At 38.3% G+C, this 14,028-nt stretch overlaps 1 protein-coding gene and 1 pseudogene across 2 annotated transcripts in view; one reads left to right on the top strand and one right to left on the bottom strand.

The window, feature by feature from the left end:
* WDR7 (WD repeat domain 7) overlaps positions 1 to 14,028 on the bottom strand; it is a 266,103-nt gene that overhangs the window by 232,227 nt on the left and 19,848 nt on the right. The gene's annotated exons all lie outside the window — the stretch shown is intronic.
* LOC121159695 lies at positions 11,279 to 11,653 on the top strand (annotated as a pseudogene).

Raw genomic sequence — 14,028 nt, 5'->3', positions numbered from 1 at the left:
GAAGAGACTGTTCAGATCGGAGGATGACCTTACTAAAATCACTGCTCTGTCTGAGCAGGCAAAGCTGGGGGAAAATTGATTGGTTATTAAGTGTTCTCTCTGCACAGCGTGAACTTTCCTTTGTTTGCTGCGTCTGCAGTGCTTCTGCTTGTGATTGTCATTTAGACCCACGCTCTTCCTTGCACCTTTGCTCAAAAACAATACCCTCCCAGTTATCTCGGGGCAGCCTCAGTTATTGCACATCATCTGCGGATAGGCATCCCGGATCCCTCGTTTTCTTCACAGCTTCCGTCCATAACGGCGGCAGGTGCATCACCCCAACTACCCGCACAACAGCCAATTAAGCATTCTGCTCTGCTTCCTGCTCAGCTCTAGTCCTTTCCCACCGCACCCTGCCAACTCCAACACATACACATTTCCTTTTTTCAGAAGAGGGTGGAATATAGATAATCAAAGACTAAAGATTTTTCACTAGCAACAGAGAACTAAACCCACACGGTAGAAAATTCAACACTGATGTCACTATATTTGTCTAAGGCAATTTATAAACAATGGCAAACTTCGTGGTGACAGATTGTCAAATGATGAGGAAAGAGTCTGTGAAAAGAAGCCATCTACAAGTCCTGACTGTACACTGTGGTTGTTTATTCAGGATGAGGCCCCCTGTGCCTTGTGCATACTCTCCCTCCTGGGGGATCTGCAGGAGAAACTGAAATCTCACCCTGCTGGGCTGCTTCTAAGCAAACATACTGCTTTCAGCTGAAGATCAGTAACTCATTCTCCAAATGGGAAATACTGATAGGTTTAGGTGAGAAAAAGGAGGAGGGACTAAGAATTCCCATGAACCTTTAGAATGCTGATGTGAACATGTTTAACTCTAGAAGGGGTTAGGACATCATTCCGTGCAACACTGGCCTGGTAATCACAGTAGAAATAGCTTTATAGGAATGCACTTTAGTGAAACCTGCCCAGTAAGGTTCATTTTATGTTTTGGGCTGCTAGGATAATCAGGAGTGAATTTTCTGTCTCTAGCCTGCAGGATCTGGGGCTTACGCTCGTGGGCTCGCACTTTCTCTTCATAATGATTTAGCTTTATTGCTAATGAAAAATGTTTGCTCCTGTATACAACCTAAAATCAATTTCTGAACAAAAAACAGCATTGATCAAACAAAAATAGTAAGGTTTAACTATTTGTTCTGAAATTCAAATGTTTCACACTTCTGTGTTAGCTTTATTTGTATGCTTCTCTTCATAATAAAGATAATAGTATAACAGGGTTTGCTAAATTTAAAAGTCAAAAACCTGAATTTGGGGGGCCAGCATTATGCCACAGCGAGTAAAGCTGCCACCTGTGATGCTGCCATGCCACATGGATGCTGATTCACATCCTGGCTGCGTCATTTCTGATCCAGGGTCCAGGGAGAAGCAGCTGAAGACGCTCAGGTGCCTGGGCCTCTGCATCCAGGGTAAGCTCCTGGCTCCGAGCTTTAGTCTGGCCTGACTCCAGCCCTTGTAACAATTTCTCCGTTATTCTGACTTTCAACTAATTAAACAATCAAATCTTACATGAAAAAAAAAAAAAAGAAAAAAAAGAAAAGAAACTTAACCTTGACCTAGCACGATAGACTAGTGGCTAAGTCCTTGCCTTGCACCCACCAGGATCCCATATGGGCAAGAGTTCATATCCCAGCAGTTTCACTTCCCTTCCAGCTCCCTGCTTGTGGCCTGGGAAAGTAGTCGAGGAACTCTGCACCCATGTGGGAGACCTGGAAGAAGCTCCTGGCTCCTGGTTTTGGGTCGGCTTAGTCCCAACCACTGTGGCCACTGGGGAGTGAACCAGCAGATGGAGAATCTTCTTCTCTGTATATTTGGCTTTCCAATGAAAAAACTAACATAAGCATTTTTTTAAAAAAACAAGCTCAGAAAGATGACATTATATACCCTTATTACAACATAATGTAGAATATTCTCAAACAGTGGTTAAGTTACTTATTTTCCATGATAAGCATTCTAATGAAGAATGAGATTCTTAAAAAATTGTTTTAAAAAATTATATTTGAAGCGCATTTGACTTCTAGCACACAAAAAGTAGTTTTACAATCAACATATAAATCTAAATAAAATGGCAAACTACAAGAGTCTCATTTAAATTTAGGCACGTTGGAATAAAACTGGGTAAGTAACATATCCAGCATCTTTAATTATTTCTCAAAACATAAAATATTTTGACTTACTTCAGGAATACACTGCAAACGTGAGACACGACCATTTATTCCAATACATGCTCTGCATTTCCACAGACACCCTTATTCTAAGGTTCTACTGACTTTGTATTTGTCCAATATATATACTATTTGTTTTATAAAAGGACTGACTGCTATATTCATGGCCAACAAGTATTGTCTATTTTGCAACATCAATATGCCAAAAGGTGATCATTTCATTTCTCTCATGAGAAAAACAGAGATCATTTTCCTTCAGTAGGAAACTCAAGAGCAGGATCCTTGAAGAAGACTCCTTCCTGTCTGTTCCCATCTGTTCATTAGGCATTCGCAGTACTCACATGTCCAGTACTTCCTTTGACGCCGCTACACAGGCTAACAATCTCTGCAAAAATCTTAGATTTGAAATTGATGCAATTAATAGTTTTTTTGAAGTTTTTAAGAAAAGAAAAGAGAGTAGCCATTTGGTGGTTAGGACACTCACATCCCATTCTGCAGTACCTGGGTTCAAGTCCCTGCTCTTACTCCATCTTGGAAGGTAGCAATGATGACTCAGTAGCCTGACTTTCTCTCCCCTACATGGGAGACCTGCACTGCATCCCCATCTCCCAGCTTCTACCCAGCTACTACAACCATACTCAGCTGTGAACTATCAAACAGGAATTCTTTAAGTTTCAATTATTCTCTCTCAAATCAACGAATTTTTAAACTTTTTAGTAAAACAAAAAGATCTAGTCCTTAATGCCTCACACCTAACTGGCCTACTCACTAGCGCCCCTCCTCCCCCTCCAAAAAAAATCTTCGGCGTCATGTTCACAATCAAGTCATTTCCTTTGGAAAAGGACAGAAAATGAAGCTTGAGTCAACATGAAGTTTTGCCTACTGTTTGCATGGTAAGTGTCCTGACAATTGTATTTACTGTAGACCTCAACATCTGAGGTAATACAAAGCTCCTGACAATCAACTTTAACTGTGCACACTAGCCTCTCTGCCAAATATCTCCTTCCTGTACATAATTTACACTCTAACAGCAGAGGACAAGAGCCAACAAACTAAGTAAACAAAAGGAACTCAACCGGTGCTGCCCAATAAGCCTGTCTAGGGAAGCACCACTGTGGCAACCCTCACCCTCCTTACAGATATGCAGACGGAGATTTCCAAAGATTCAAGGAAATGCAATCTGTTTTCGTAAGAAGACCTAAAGCTATACATCATATTACTTACATATTTAAAATTAAAAACATATAACACAAATAATAACAGCCTAGGGCCTCCTTCAAAAGGCAGAATCCAGGGGCCGATGCTACGGCTCATCGGCTGATTTAGCTGCAAGATGCAGCATCCCCTACGGGTGCCAGTTTGAGTTCCAGCTGCCCCAATTCTGATTCAGCTCTCTTAACGCCTAGAAAATCAGCAGAGGGTGGTCCAAAGCCTTGGGATGCTGCACCTGTGTGGGAGACCACAAGGAGGCTCCCGGCTTCAGATGGGCTCAGCTCCAGAATGGTGGCTGGCCATCTCCACAGTGCAACAGTGGATGGGAAATCTTTCTCTCTCCATCTCTCCTCTCTGTAAAATCTGATTTTCCATTAAAATAAATAAATCTTAAAAAAAAAAATAGAATATAACCTGTAATTTTTTGAAGGTAAAACAAGACTCATAACTCCAGATGTCTTAGCTTTTCATTTCCATATGATATTATCATTTCTAACATTCAGCAAAATACTTAAATTTTTCAAAAAAAATCTTTATTAATCTTACCCTTGGTACAATAACAATAAAAAATGACCAATGATATGTTCTGCCCATAAAAAAAAAATGTTTGGTTCAAAATGTGAATTATGTATTCACACTGGTTATTGACCTTAGTTCATGGCTTCTCATTTATGGGAATATATATGATAGAGTAACAGAGACTACCATATCCAGATGTGGGGGTACAATGCAATCTGCATCGCTGCTTCCAAACCAAAGATGGAGTCCCAATAAAACTGCTGGAAATGTGTAGACAATGGGATGCTGGACTAACACTGTGTACCAGTGTCGGGGCGCACTTAAATAACAGACTCATAGAGTTATGACTCCTTATGAAGAATTATACTATTGTAGCAATGTGGGGGAAATCTGTCAGGAGGTAGGAGTTAGGAGGGAACCCTAGTGTCTCTGAAATTGGACCATAAAATTCAAAAATTCAAAATAAAAAAAATTTTTTAAAAGTGCCATCACCGTAAATGGTAAGAAGTATCCAAAGAGTTAACATTAGCTTTGTTGTAATAAGAAACTCTCCCAAAAAAGGTCAAAATAATCAAGAATGAAAACAAACAAAAATCAATATTACAAAGCCCACAAAAGCTATAGTTATTAAAGGTATTTAACTCACATACGAAAAAGATAGCTCTCTTCTTTTAAAATATGGATTAAAAGAAATCTAATTTTTCTTCTTTCAAGGAAATGCTAGTCCAACTTGTAATAAAATAACTGGCCTAGAGTGGAAATGATCCAGTGCCGTAAACCTCATTAATTTTTATTCCACTAATTGATTCTGAGCTGATGGTTACCTTTACAGACAATGTGGAAACAAATCAATGGTGTAAACAAAGCCAGTGTCTTTGGCTTATTTACGTGTAAAGGGAAAAAAGATCACTGAAGCACCACTTTGATATTAATTTTAATTAAGAAATGAACACAGTAATGATAAATAATTCTCAGCTGCATGTTAAAGGAAAGCATTTAAAAGATTTTCTAAAATACAATTAAATTTCTCTCCTCCAAATTATTTAAAATTTTAAAACATATTTTATAATCACATTTTTCTTAAACCCATGTTCCCCATAAGTAAGTCTGACTGCAAAATTCTTTTCTTCCTAAATTTAGAGATTGTAATTACTATTTTATCTACAATGACTGTTTTTAAGATTTAATTAATTCCCTCTACTTCATTTTGTTTTCCTCCTTTACCTAGAGAAGCACCTAAACAAGACAGGCAATATAACAAAATAAGGTTTAAAACATTCTAACTATATAGTTAATAAAACAACTAAAGCGTATGAACCTCACAATCTTTAAACTTCCTTGGGAATCATCACTGGCCCAACTTTTGGGCCACATACTTATTCATTTAAAAATTGTGGAATGCATATTTGTAAATTATATAAATTTACTTCTATGTCAACATTTCAAGTATATTGCAAATCATACACAAGCACACAAAATAGTATGACTTAGAGTTCATTGAAACACATTGAAGATTGAATGAAATATTTCTTAAGTGTCTTGCTAATATATATAACTTCATGTTAAATTAGCCAGCATCTGCATGTACAATATAAATCTTAGAAAAATTTCATTGTTAATGATGGTGGATGTTAATACACATTTTATATAATTGTGAAATTATTGGCTATCTTTTTGCCAGACTAACCAAATGATCATGTTGGAAATTCTATTTCAACAACCACTGTTCAATAACTGACCTAATGAAGAAAAATATAAATTTCCATTCTAAAAAATTTTATTGGTATGGAGAACTTGAGCAATACGGAAAAAGTTTTCTATTAATTGGGTTGAGCATATATAGGTGTAAATTATTCAAATTTGTGTTCCAAAAACTATATTATTTTGCCCTAAAAGCACAGACGACAACAAATGCTAATTAAAATAAAATCTAACAATAACCAACAGAATATTTTTTTAAGTAAAAATTCAGTTTCACTTGAAAAATAGAAGAAGAAAGATATTGGAACAAACAAGCACCAAGGCTAATTTTTTTTGTCAATTATTAATTTTAAAAGAATTCTAATTCTAAATCAAATAGAGCACTAACTGATTTTGCCAGTAAACAACCCTCAGAGTGCATTAACACTGGACAGCAAGATGCCACAAGCTATCACAGATCTGATAGAGTCGGAATAGACCACCCAGGTCACCCAGTCTGACCCTGTGCATTTGACAAGACTTCATTTCAAACCATTCCCAGAAACCTCCATGTAACCTGCTCCTAAGCATCCTCCATGAATTACAGAAATCACACACAGCCAGTGCATCCCATCCACCCACTCTCTGGGGAGATGATTCCACTTCTCAACAGTTCCCATCACAAAATATATATATAAATCTGCTTTTGCTAAGTTGTCTACTAAAATAATTACTTAGTTTCTTTATACCATCTTAGGAGCAAGGTCTTCTATGCCCAGCACAATTTTTAATCTTTGTCTGGCTGTGAATACGCTAACTATCATCTCTGCTTTAACACGTGCCCACCATTAGACAGGCCATAAATGAAGAGCTTCTTTTGCCCATAAATCAATCCCACTGCTCTGTTAGCCATTACTTCTGGTACTTCCCAGAACTCTTCCCATGGAACATAAACGTGATGTGAAGATGCAACATCCATCACTTTTAAATATTCAATATAAAGGAGAAGAAAAGCCTATCAAATCAAATGTTTCATTTCTGGACCTTCACAAAACTAAAATAAAAATAAGTTTCTGAAATCTATCCTTCTTAAAAAGGAAACAAAGTAGAGGGTGCTATCATAAACACGTATTTAGAAATAAGATCATGTTATCTAAACAAAACACTATTAACCCACCAACTGGATAATTATATCAGCATGAACAGTAAAACTTTTTAGGAATTATTTTTCATATCTTCCTATATCCACAGGAAAATCTACATGAAACTAAAGAAAAAGCTTTTAAAACCATGGGAAATGCTTTCTTTCCTTTCTGACTACTGCCCCTGTTGTTACACTTGAAGATGCATAAGGGATCTGCTTATTTCTAAAAGTGGTTAACAGAATACACATGCTGAAAGTACCTCTTTGTTTAAAAGGATGTTGGCTTCCTTTTTAATTTGAGATCCATGAGCATAGAGAAACACAACCTCAGTGTTCACATTAGGAAAGAATTATTAATGCAAATTCATAGTTAATACTCTACAAAAAGCACTAAATGGGACAAAACTTCCTTCTTGAACAAATAAAACCATGCTTACAAAAGCAGGGCAAGAGTAACAGTTCATGATCTACCCACAATGTCCAGAAGAAATGACCCACTTTGGGCCTCTCCGACAGCTGCTATTTCCAAGTAGCAAGCAGAAAGACATAATACTTGGGACTGCAACTCCCAAGGAAACCCGTTTCCATAGGTGCTCTCCCTTGGTATCCAGAAATGTCTCGTAGCTAATGCCATAAAAATTCAAAATCAAGTGGGTGGAAAATGGGAGCTCTTCTCTAATTTGGACTGGAAACCACCTGGCCATTGTGCAAAACTCAGGAAATGAAAAATAATTTCAAGTATAGAAAAAGAGTATGTCTGTCGGTAGTTGTGCCATTCTCACTGGGGTTAAGTGGAACCTCAGTGTGGTTTTTATTTGTAGCCCCCTTATTGCTAGGGAGCTTGAACACTTTTCCATATTTGTAAGCCATTTGAATTTTTTCCTTTGGAAATGTCTGCTCATTTCCTTTACCCATTTCTTAACTGGCTTGCTGACTTTGTCGCTATTGTGTTCCTGGAGTTCTTTGTATACTCTGGATATTAGCTTCCCCATCTGCTGTGCAGGATGCACAGATTGTCTCCCACTCTGTTGGTCACCTCTTTGTTGACTGTTTCCTTTGCTGTGCAGAAGCTTCTTAGTTTGATGCAGTCCCATTTGTTTATTTTGGTCTTGACTGCCTGTGCTTTTGATAATTTTTCTAGGAAGTCTCTGCCTACGTCAGTATCTGGTCATTTCCTACATTTTCTTCTAACAGTATGATGCTTTCTGGGTTAGGTTAAATCCTTTATCTATTTATATTTGAACTTTCTGTTTCGTGAAAGGTGAGGGCCTTATCTCTCACTCCTACAAGCTGCTATGCAATTGTCTCAACAACATTTGTTGAAGAGGCCAACTTTTTCCCTGGGTTGTTTTCTGTTCTCCTGCCAAAGATTAGTTGGCTGTACATGTGTGGGTTCTCTTCTGGTGTTTCTATTCTGCTCCTTTGAGCTTCCTCTCTGTTTCTGTACCAGTACCAGGCTGTTCTGATTATGACCACCAATTAATGTGTCTGAAGGTCTGGAATTGCGTTCCCTCAACACCTGCTGGTGAGTTTGTGAGGTAAAAAGTACCCTACTCCACTGCTGGTGGGACTGTAGTCTGGTTCAGCCACTATGAAAGTCAGTATGGAGAAAACTCAGGCAACTGAAAATTCATCTACCGCATAACCCAGTAATCCCACTCTAGAGAAAATATCCAAAAGAATGGATATAGACTCAAGAAAAAGCCACCTGCACCCCTGTGTTCATTGCAGCAAAATCAACAATTGCAAAAGCATGGAAACAACCTAGATGTCTACTGAAGGAGGATTGGAGAAAGAAAGCGTGGTGTATCTACTCTATGGAATACTACTCAGTTATTGAAAAGAATGAGAATTTACCACTTGTTACCAAATGGTCCCAAATGGAGATCGTTAAGTTCAGTGAAATGTGCCAATTCTAAAAGAACAAATATTGTCTACAAGACAACCTCCATCCAAAATACAAAATAAAAAGATACAAAGCTAAACAAATATATGCTTGTAATCACACAAATGTAGGATGTAATTGAGACCAGACTATCAGGAATCAAACAAAATGGACAGAATGCATCTCTATTACTGAATAAAAGTGGGCTCCCAATGAAACTTATAAATATACTTAGACAACAAAATATTAAACTTTCTACCATTGCCTATACCAAGAGTGTCATGACCCACATAAAGAGCAGAATGCTAAAGTCAAAACTACACCTAATAAGCTGATTTACTACAAAACACAGGGACAAAGAAGGGGAGTGAAGGGGAGGAGAAGATGGAGGGGGATGAAGCCTTATGTCTGTAAGATTGAAAAATGGAAAAGAAGAAAAACTAAACAAAATAAAAAGAAGGAAATTACGACATATATACACTATGGAATACTATTCAGACATAATAATAAAAAAAGGAATGAAATCCTGAATTTGATCTTGACAATGTTAACTGTATCACAATTCCAATTTTAAAATGATAAAAAAAATACAAATATTTCAGCTAAAAATAAAAAAATAATATAGCTATAATGAAGGCAGTCAGCACTGGAAATGACCGCACATACTGCTCAGATTCAGGGCTTTATCATCCAGACGAGGACGTGGGTAACTAAACACAGAATCAACAACAGCAAGGATTTGATGAGCTGCTTCGGAAAGTCCGGTCCTGCCTCTTCACTGAGATCCCACAGAGAGGAGTGGCTACCAGAGGAAGACAGAGGCCAGGTCAGCTTGGGGCTCAAGGTTCAGTTCCAACCACCCTGGCTAACCAGGCCCCATTATTTCAGACTCCATTTACCTAGTGCACAGTGTTGTGTCCCACCACTTGTTAAAGTCTTTGCCAAGGGCTGAAGAACACTAGCGATAATGAGTTCAATACAAAGAATTCTGCAGCAACTAACCTGGCCTTATAGTGTGCACAGGCTTCTTGTCTAACCTTATACATCCCATGCTCATCGCCCCTTTCCAGCCTGTTCAGTCTTTCTTACAAATACCTCGATTTTTACCATGCTATACTTTCATATTATCTTCTCTTTTTTTCTTCCAGACATCCTCATTACACAGGACAAAATAAAAGGCCCTGATGCTCACATAGTTACCTCTCAGCACACAGCAAACAATGATCATGGTAGTTCCGTCATTTTTTTTTAATTTTTATTTTTCATGATACAGTTCCATAGGCTCAGGGATTTCACCTTCCCCCTCCACCTGTTATCACCTTTGTAATACGCCCACAGCATTTGCCCAAATCCTCTCTAGGCTGCGACAGACAGGCCTGGACCTGCAGTACAAAATGTAATACAAAATGCACCTGCACACAGAGGTTGTTCATGTACCATGAATCATTTAATAAACACCTACAAAACTAATACAGCCAAGTACCATAGATACTGATTACCTTTCTTGACAATTTTCCAAAACTGCCCAAAGTAGCCGTCCTCAGTGCTCCTTCCAAGTGGTCCATAAGGCCTTGAAAAAAGTTCCTTCTTAATACTTCTCATACTGCACTGTAGACACCTGCTTGCTAAGTCTGCTTAAATTCTATCACAGACTCAACATTATCCAACCTAACTCTGGTCCCAGAAGAGACCTAGCCTATAATAGGCACTCAGTGACTTGCTAAACCATTTTCTATTCAACAACCATGCTGAATCTGAGGAATAATCTTAAAAGGTCCATTGTTTTCTGACAATTTCTGCCACTTTGAAATAAATTTTAACTAGTTTTTATATTGCCTTTTAGTCAAGTAACTAAAAAAAATTAGCCTTTGCTTTGCATCAGATTTTCTTTCTAATCCAAAATAAACTATCAGTTCAGTTACTTCATTTGCCAGGTTTGGTGTCAGATCACTTCTGATATTACTGCAAGCAAGTTTCAGACCCAACGTAACTGACTATTAAGGATATGGCTTAAGATCAAGAGGAACCTGCCCAAAATAGAGGTAGTTCTAAACTGTTGAGTTATTTTGTCATTACAGCTGTACCAGGAACACCTTCTTGCTCAATACGGGTAAAAGGCCCTCTCCGAGTCAGTTCCCTGCTTGGTAATGTTCTCTGCTGCCTACTCAACAGCAGGTTATACTCCTCTGATAAAGATAATAATTACATTTTTATTCTCTCGAATATAATACATGACAGTAGTAAGCATGTGAAAAATACAACTTTGTATAAAGATCATAAACCAGTCAAAAAGCACAACCAATATTTTACTTGTATATTAAACATATCTGTGTTTCCTAAATGAGAATGGCAGCTATGTTCACGTAGGCTTTACATCCTGCCAGGCATAAGCCTAAATAATTAGCAAGGCTTAGAAGATTATAGCAGGATGATGGGAAACTGTGGGGCTAAATGGTAGCTACACAAACCTAATCCTAATGTTCTGAAGAGCAATACCTATTTAAAAGACTTAAAAACTAATATGCAACATTCTAAATGCACCATACTTTAAATACAGAATGTAATTAAAATGATGTCATTCAGAATATATTTAGAGAGCTCTTTCTAACAACTTGGAGCCTGTGGAGGCTTGCTGAGAACAGGACTTCGAGAAGGCAACAATGTCTGGAAGACTGTGGTGCAAGGCCATTTTTGCTTGCTACAAATTATGTCTACAGAACCAAAGGGAGCACACAGGTGTTGCTTAAAATTGAAGGTGTTTATGCCCAGGATGAAACTGAATTCTAGTTGAACAAGATGTGTGCCTGCGTGTACAGAGCAAAGAACACCACAGTGACTCCTGGTGGAAACCTAACAAAACCAGTCATCTGGGGAGAAGTAACTCATGCTCATGCAGACAGTGGCATGGTTCATGCCAAGCTCTGAAGCAACCTGACTGCAAAGGCCACTGGACACAGATTCTGTGTGATGCTGTACCCCTCAAGAATTTAAACAATTGAAAGTAAATACACAAAAATAGATTCATTTTTAAAAAGAATATACTTGGAGAGGGAGAAAGAGATGAGATGATCCTTAGAAAATTTCTGGGGGCTGATGCAAACGGTGTAGCTAGTTAAGCCTCCACACGCAGCACCAGCATCCCATATGGGCGTCATTTCGCATCCTGGGTACTCTACTTCCAATCCAGTTCCCTGCTAACATCCTGGGACAACAATGGAGAAAAGCTCAAATGGCTGGGCCCCTGCACCCACACGTAGACGAGAAAGAATCTCCTGGCTTCGGGTTGGCTCAGCTCTGGCCGCTGCAGCCATCTGGGGAGCGAATCAGAGGACGGAAGAACTCTCTCTGTCTGCCAATCCTTTTCTCTCTGTAACTCGGCCTTTCACATTTAAAAAAAATCTTTAAAAAGAAAATTTCTGTATTTTCTATTATTCTGTATTAATTCCTTAGAATTCTTCTAAAAAGTAGTAAATAGGTAAAAATAGACTCAAATTATAAGAGAACTGTGATGAGAAAAATATTATAGAACAGTAAGTAGTCATATTTTGGAAAATGTAAGATCTGATTCTTGCTTTTGATTAATTTGCACTAACAAAGTTTACTCTGTCTTCAGAATCATGACATAATTATTGACATTCTTTGCTAAATGCAACATTGAAATTAAATTTTTTAAAAACCTAGATTCAGAACTGAGATGGCAGCTAACTTAGGTAAACACTCAGAACAATTTTTTAGAACAAAGTGCAATCTTTTTTAACCTTAGTTGTTAATTGCTCTTACTTGCTGTGAATACTAGCCACAGTAGCATACACGCAGTCACATATACTATTCATATTATCCTGTCTGTCTCTAGGGGCTAGGACTGTAACACTGTCAGATGAATGCATAAATGCTAAGGTTCAGGTTAGACGCCTGATATGTTTTCACAAATCCATGCTGCCCCCTTCTGGATGTTTCTGGAGATTAAATGACCACAGATGTTTAATAAGATGTAATAAATGAAAAGTAAAACCTTTTCTGGTAATTTATTAAAGAAGTCAGCCTTCTAATGCATATGCAGAAACATACTGTTGCCTTTCATCTTTTAAAAAGTGTCCAAAGAGTCTATCCCAAATGGCTTTGGCAATAACTAAATTAATAACTAAATCAACGTGACTGAGAAGGAAATAAATACAAAGTACATACTTACTAAACAAAAGTCAAAAGCCAGTCAAGCGACTCTTTCTGCTGGCTTCCAAACTTTCAGTGTCAACAAAGAATCAGGAACTGCATTGGGCCTGCCCAATTCAATTTCAACCAGTGTACTACCTCTGCAAATACCCACCCATGGGCCTGAGTGCTTTCAGATGTAAGTAAAAGTACCATACTGCATTATACATGCAAATAAACTCTCTGTGTCGGAGACTCCACTCGGAGCCCACCACCACTGAAAATCAACGAAGATAGGAAGTTAGTGCAAATGAGAAAAAAGTGAACTGGTCCATGCTATGGTATTATCACAACTTCATAAGTAAGAAATATCCTACTTTTGTTTTCAATATGTTATGCTTTAATTTTTGGATTTTCACACCAATCCTATTAAACAAGTTCATTAAGGGAGATGATTTTGAAAGTGCTAGCTATTGTTAGTGTCTTTTTTCCTAAGCCTGTCCTCTAAGAATAAGCTACGCAGAAATAAAAAGCTCTGAATCTCAGAGAACAGACTCCTTCGTACTAGGATTTACAGTAAAAACAGTAAATAATAGGGCAGTAAAAATAAGCCAGGCGAGGAGGTTTCAGGTCATTGTCTCTGCCATGTGTCACTGCAAAGTTCTAATGACAGTCACAGACATGGTCCTGAGAGGGGCACCAACACCCACCTGCCCCTTTGCCCACCCTCTTCCTCAGATTCATGAGGCAAATGGCTCTTCTGGACTCACCCATCCACAGTTCAGAGTTGGGTAATTCACCCAAATCTACTTCTGCTATGTACCAAATCTGGAAAGAGTGCTATCTCTATCCATCTGTACTACCTACCTAAACATCTTAGTTACTAGGGTCAGGTTAATACGAGTCTCCATTTCTACATGTTAAAAAAAATAGCATGGAAGATCTGAGAAGGAGGAATAAGGAGGAATAAGATCCACATCCAATGGCAAGGATCGAACTGGATTCCAACATTCATTGTCTTGTGTAGAAGACTGGGCTGGAAACAGAACTGATCCAGCAACTGCAAACACCAGCATGTGTGACAGATTGTACCAGACCTATATTGACAAGCACACATAAGAATCAGGTTTGGAAACACCGCAGATGAAGTTTCCTTGGGGATCCCCCGCAACCGAATTTCTGGGCTCAGAACCCCAACCATGGAGAGAACTGCAGGT

Source organism: Ochotona curzoniae, unplaced genomic scaffold, assembly GCF_017591425.1.
Source record: "Ochotona curzoniae isolate NIBS_2020 unplaced genomic scaffold, NIBS_Ocur_1.0 contig_43, whole genome shotgun sequence".
Taxonomy (NCBI): Eukaryota; Metazoa; Chordata; class Mammalia; order Lagomorpha; family Ochotonidae; genus Ochotona; species Ochotona curzoniae.
This window is presented reverse-complemented; position numbering and strand designations above follow the sequence as displayed.